The sequence below is a fragment of the Crocodylus porosus genome, unplaced genomic scaffold, assembly GCF_001723895.1.
Source record: "Crocodylus porosus isolate Cpor-Errol unplaced genomic scaffold, CroPor_comp1, whole genome shotgun sequence".
Classification (NCBI taxonomy): Eukaryota; Metazoa; Chordata; order Crocodylia; family Crocodylidae; genus Crocodylus; species Crocodylus porosus.
This window is the reverse complement of record NW_017728886.1, coordinates 262,648,900-262,655,597: the sequence shown is the minus strand read 5'-3', so window position 1 is coordinate 262,655,597 and position 6,698 is coordinate 262,648,900. Positions and strand designations below refer to the sequence as shown.

Sequence of the window (6,698 nt, the reverse complement as noted above, 5' to 3'; positions counted from 1 at the left end):
TGAGCATGCGTATGTGGGGAAAGTAGGTCAACAATGATTGACAGCTCCGCAGGTCACCCAGGGGGCAAGGACTGGGTGAGCCTTGGAAATTTCCACTCACAGCTTCAAACTGCGCATGTCAGTTTAACCTCTTCTGTGCTGGCAGCATATACTCAAAGTTTTTCCATGACAGGGTAGAGCGGAGTCCCGAAAATATTCTGCTCTTTCTGTCCAGGTGACCAGCTGTTCAGGCTGTCAGTGGAAGTTATTTACATTGTTTGCCTCTCCAGTCAGGGGATGGGGACATCCAATGGGAGTCATCTGGAAAGGCAGCCTCATTTCCATAATTGTTATGTGGAAGGGGGAATTGGCTTGCACGGGCTGGAAGCCTGTAGCTGATTGATGAAGATCACCTTCGGAGGGGAGGGAGCTCTCTCTGTTAGATCTCAGAAGAAAGGTGGACTACAGGGGATACATTTCCCTTTAACCAACCCATTAGAAAAATGAATTGGATTGAATTTAGCATCTGCCAGCGTCAGCAAGGATGCGCGCACAACAGTCGTGAACAGGAGCCAGCGAGGCTGTGAAGGCAGCTCAGGAAGCCAAGGCAAAGAACTGCTAAGCTCTGCCAGGCCCAAGCTAGATTTGGTTTGGAGCTTGGGCATCAGCAAAGAGATTATAACAATTTAATTTGCTGTGCTCTTCTTAGCAGGAATCACTGGAGCTACTGGCTTATTCACTCCCTGCAGTAGGTGGCAGAGGTCTTGTCTGTACCCTCTCCTGTTTTGAGGTCCGTGCGTTTCCTTGCGAGTGGGATTAGGGTGAGCAGTACTTTACCGCTGCCCTACACAAACCATAAATAGGGCAACTTCAGCACATCCCCCTGCCAGACGCTAAGGAGGATATGTGCGTCCAAAGGGCACGAAACTTTTGTTCCACACCTTGCTCAGAGCTGTAACTTCTCCACAGGTTTGCTCTAACTCGTTTGCATATCAACCCGGCCATCCTTCTCTCAGAGGCAGTTGGGTATCATTACCTATATTTTACACATAGGAAGGCTGTAGCAAAAAGTTTCAAGACCAAATTATTGCTAAGCTATTTGGGATGGAGCCATTATGCAGGGAGTTTCCTCCATATTAAGTTTCCTCCATATTCTTGCAAGGGTTCACTGTGGTCAGAGCTTTTAGGCTGACCCAGGTGCTCACTCTGCTCCAGGTTAAGTCAGCTAGTGGACTCTGCAAGAGGAATTTGGGTAGGATAATTTCCCTTTCTCATGCATTGGTTGAAAGATCTGAGCTGGCTACCTCGCCCTTGTGGACCAGAGACGATTCCAAAATGTTCTTGCATAAATTATTCTTAAAACCCTAGAATTACGTAGGGTATGATTTATTTTCCTTAATCCGAAGCTTTTTCATAGCAAAGATCTAATTTTCTGTGAAGTTACATAGGTAGGGTTTGCCCCCACAATTTGTAAAGGGTTGTCATTGTGGTACAAGTTCTTTTTGGAGCTGCTGCCCTAGCCCTAAAATTTGGCTGGATCTGCTTATAAGTGGCTCATTTGCCACTCTCCTCTCTCCTTCCCCTCCAAAGTATTTTCTCCTGTCCCAAAATGATAGAATCATATGGGGAAAAAAAGAAGGCTAGAAAGTCACTTAGTTCAACTCCTTCTCAAGACAGGCTTATCCCTGTCTAAGCATCCCAGGCAGCTGTTTCTCTAATCTACACTTAAACTTCTAAGGACAAAGGTTTGACAGCCTGTCTGAGTAGCATCTCCTAAGTTTAAACACCATCATAGTGAGGGAAACCGTCCTGCTTGGATTGGCTCCAAATTGGAGCTGACCCTCCACCTTCCCGAGCCAACAGCTAATGTGTGTTGGATCAGGAGATCAGTCAAACTTGTGGTGCTTTCTGTGAATCGCCATGAGTTAGACGTGGGAGCTGCACTTCTGTCTGTGCCCTAAATGAATGCTGAAATGCCCATACAAAAGAGCAGCATCTCTCTTGGGAGAAGGTGAAGGTTTTCTCCCACAGAATAGCCTTTAGTCTCATGTCTGGAGCACTTTTCTGAGGAGCAGGTAGAGAGGGAATTGTAGATCGGGCCCCCACATAATGGGCAAATGCCTTAATCCCAGGCCTGTATGAATACCTGTCACTCCCCACCTTCTGACTCTAGTCCTATGTTTCCTTTGCTTTCTTTTTAACTTCTTGAAACACTGAAGTCACATTGGATGGAATTTCCATTAAAAAAAGAAACTTTTGTTTCATTTTTTTTATATCAACAAGAACCTCCCCTCCTGCCCCCGAGAAAAAGGGTTTCATTGGTTAATTTGAACCGTTTTTAATTAAAATGATTTTTCATTTTTCTTTCACAGCATTTGACGAAATAAGTCGCTGCTTAAAAACGTTTAGGCTATGCATCTCTGATTTGGTCTATAAGGTGCAAATCTGCCCTTTTGAAATCTACTGTATCCTCTGCTTTTCCATTTTCCTGCCAAACTCAAAAATACATCTGACATCTATATAATCAAAACAGCTTGAATGCAACTCCTGTAAGTTTGCACTTCTAGGTCGTGCTTCCTCATCCCCCTGTAACTTCAGGTAGAGGGAGATGTCATCCACAGACTGGATTGTGTTAAGTATGATCTAAACGGGGCTCTGCGGTCTTATCCGATTAGTTGATTTAGTTTTTGTGACCCCTTTGCTTCTATGGGTTCTTTGCTTTTCCCCGTACTGTCCCTTCCTGCCCACCTCCCATTCTGCTCCCTCCACATTTCCTACCTTTTGTGTTCAAATCACTTGTTCCTCTTGATACCCTGTTCTGTGCTGTCCTTTCACAGCATGTTATGAAGTGTGTTCACAAAAGCGTGCTCTCTATAAATATTTCAGTTAGTCCAGGTGCAAATCTACCCTCGCTTCAGATACAGGCCACGTTACTCAAACTGGGTATCTAACGCTTAGATCTGACTTCTGTGCTGGAGAATTTGAGCAGTGGCTTAATTTTCCTTGGCTTCAGCTATGATCTGCCCAGAAATTCAGAGCGCTCACTCTGTGCGTGGATGTAGGAATCTGACTTTAGGCTGTAGATTTTAAACAGTTGGCCCATGGTTTGAAGTCACAATCTAGTCGCAAGCAACCTATGCAGGATCACAGGGAAAGAAATCTTATTCAAGCTGTGGCAGGAGCTTCTTGTCCTTCAACCTGTCTTCAGATAGCTAGGCAAGGACTCTCTTTTGTGCCATGAATAACGTTCCTGATAGCATTACCCTGTGTCATGCTTATTGCATTCAGAAATTTCACAGCCCTTCCCACTCTGCAAGACAATATTATTCCATTCTGCAACATTTTCAGAGTGCCACACTTGGTTCGTTAGCTAATTAGAATAAAACAACATGGCAGGAATGCATGGATAAGTTACCCAAGGAAAAGTTGCATCCAGTATTTTTATCGGCACCCTAAGCAGCTTGGCCTCAGTTTACTTGCTGAAAATTGGCAATCCAGACTGATAACATATGATTTGAAATGTAACAAATGTGTCTGATGGTAGAACATGTGGAGGCTAGTACAAGGTTTCAAGGTCCAGAAGAAAATGAGAGCCACAACAAGGAAAGACTAATGTGACAGGTGAAAAGAAAAGCAGTGAAAATAAATTTCTGCTTTCAGAAGTATTTGTCCAGGCATGCTGTAGTGTTAAAATATTAAGTGCTGCATGGAAATGGTGGTCTTCTAAGATTTACCGTCATGCTGTAGATGTGTGTAGGTCCTGATCCTTCAAAGTCGTTGTCATCTACGCTGCTTGATCGATTTTCAGCATCTGGACTTTGAACAATCAAAACCCCGCAGAAAGCAATCAGATGTAATACTGGGCATTATTTGACCTTCCTTATTTATTGATGTGATTTATATGCCACCCTTCCCCAAGAAAGGTTCAGGACAGCTTACAGTAAGAAAAATGGAACAACTCAAAAAGGCAAATATAAGAAATAGAACAAAATACAATAAAGCAGAGATCCACTAAGCAGTATCTCAGCCAAGATTTGGTTGCTAAATGCCTGGACAAATAGAAAGGTCTTGTGTTTCCAAAACTATCCAGGTGCAAGCTCCTCAGGCCTCAAGAGGGAGGAAGATCCAGAGCTGAGCAACTGCCCAGGACAACTTCTTATATGTTTGCACCAAGCAAACTTGGCATACTGATAGTACTGACAGCAAATATTGCAGGTGACCAGCTTGGCTTAGCAGAGATGTCTTCAGGGAGCTTAAACAGAAAAAGGAGGCTTCCAAGAAGTTAAAGCCTGAACAGATGGCTATGGAGGAGTATAAGAAGATTGCTTGGGCATGCAGGGATAAAATCAGGGGGCTCCTATACATGTGTAGGGAGGCTGCTCCAATGGGCTGTAAATACAGTGCATTGGAGCAGCCTTGATTTAATCGAATCTGCTGCGGCGTGGTAATTACGGCACTCGAGCAGACTCCAGCATCAGGTGTATCGGTGTCCCTGCGCTGAAAAATGGCAGTAGGGCACTTTAACTAAAGTTTGTTAGAACGCCCTCGCCACCGTCTTTCAGCGTGGGGATGCTAATATACATGATACTCTGGGCGCTTTAATTAGCATGGCTCTTGGAGCCTTGCTAATTAAAATTAGCTGGCAGCAGCTCTGCAGAAAAGGACTTGGAGGTTACAGTGGACAATAAGCTGAAGATGAGCCAACAGCGTGCCCTTGGAGCTGAAAAGGCTAACGGCATACTGGGATGAATTGAGCATTACCAGTAGATTGAGGGAAGCAGTTATTCCCTTCTATTGAGCGCTGGGGAGGCCACATCTGGAGTCCTGTGTCCAGTTTTGGGCCCCTGCACTGCAGAAAGTATATGGACAAGTTGGAGAGAGTCCAGCGGAGGGCAAGGAAAATGTTTTGTGGGCTGGGGAACATGACTAGTGAGGAGAGGCTGAAGGCCCTGGATTTGTTTAGTCTACAGAAGAGAAGACTGGACATGTCTACACATGATGTTACATTGCCATAGTTCATCGCTACAGTGATGTAGTATTTAAAAAGCACTGCGCATCACTGGGATTGTGCAGTATCTGCTGGTACTGCACACGGATATTTTTAGAAGCTATGCCTGCCAGCTTGGCAGTACCAAATGTGCAGTCAGGGGCACATGTAGATGCACTGACTGAGGGGGGATTTGATAGCAGCCTTGAACTACCTGAAGCAGGTTTCCCGAGAGGATGGAGCTGGCCTGTTCTCAGTGGGGGCAGATGACCGAACAAGGAGCAATGGGCTCAGGTTGTAGCAAGGGAGGTTTAGGTTAGATATTAGGAAGAAACTTTCTCACTAGGAGGGTGATGAAGTACTGGAACAGGTAACCTGGAGAGATGGTGCAATCTCCATCCTTGGATGTTTTTGAGGCATGGCTTGACAAAGCTTTGGCTGGGATGATGTAGTTGGGGCTGGTCCTGCTTTGAGGAGAGGGTTTGGACTAGATGACTTCCTTAGGTCCCTCCCAGCCATCATTTTCTATGATTCTTGATTCTGTGATTCTTGTAGGAGGTTGTTCTCAGCTAACTTTAGAGATCATGATGAGCCATAGAGAAGGCAGTCCATTAGGCATACAGGGATAAGGCCCTTTTGAACCTTGCAAGTCAAAACCAGCACAACGCGGGAACGAGGTGACACTGAGAAAACTAATATATAACAACAATTAAGCCTGATGAAAGGAGATCGTTTTCCCTACAAAGTCTGTTGAACTCATTTTCACCGTTGTGGTCAGCAGTAATGAAAACTTAGTTTATAAGAACTTCCCAAATTGTTATAGCAAGGATTTTACGAGGATGATTTGGGGACAGAATATCATTCATCATTCATGGCTTCCAGCAAGCCAGCTGCTAAGGGAGGACTTATGAAGAAACCTCTTCTGTGGATGGGTTGCTCCATAACTGCCTACACTAGTGAGTTGTGCCTCTTCCTCTGAAGCCACCAGTAGTGCCCTGTCTGAAACGTGCTGTGCTAGGGCTGAACAAACCCTGGCATGGTGAAGCATGGCAATTCCTGTATTTCTATGACAGGGAGTAATTAGCCCTAAAAAGCGCCAATGCCCTTGCTTCCATCACTCCCTCCCGGTATCTTTGCCTTATTATAATTTATGAAGGTTTATTAACCTTCTCTTCTAGATTCTCACTAAGCCTCTTTTGGACACTTTCCAGTTTTGCTCAGTTTTTCATTCTTTTGCCGATGTGAAAAGTTCCAATCAAATCTTTAAATGCCCTCCATCAATTTTAAATAAGAACAAGTGAAACTCTTACCCTTTTCCCATCATTCAAATTTACAAGCCGGTGTATGAGTTTCACTGCTCTCATTTCAAGGACAGCATCCTTTCAAGGACAGTGGTGCATGAAAGATCTTCATGTGAAATGAGCAGTGATCTGTGTGGCAGTAGAACTGTCTTTATCTAATTTTCTGTTCCTTAGAGACTGGAAACCAAAATCCAGTGTTTCATCATTTATAAAAGCACAGGGGAAAAAACGGGGAGCTGATGTGTTTCTGAAATGTGAATTCCCCTTCTGCTTTCCATTGCTTGGATTTCTTTCCTGGTCATTATGTTCATAGATTCATAGATGCTAGGGTCGGAAGGGACCTCAACAGATCATCGAGTCCGACCCCCTGCATAAGCAGGAAAGAGTGCTGGGCCTACATTACCCCAGCTAGATACACATCTAGCCTTCGC

General features: G+C 44.5%; 1 protein-coding gene across 1 annotated transcript in view; it reads left to right on the top strand.

The window, feature by feature from the left end:
* Positions 1–6,698, top strand: part of FAM135B (family with sequence similarity 135 member B) — a 228,211-nt gene that overhangs the window by 84,913 nt on the left and 136,600 nt on the right. The gene's annotated exons all lie outside the window — the stretch shown is intronic.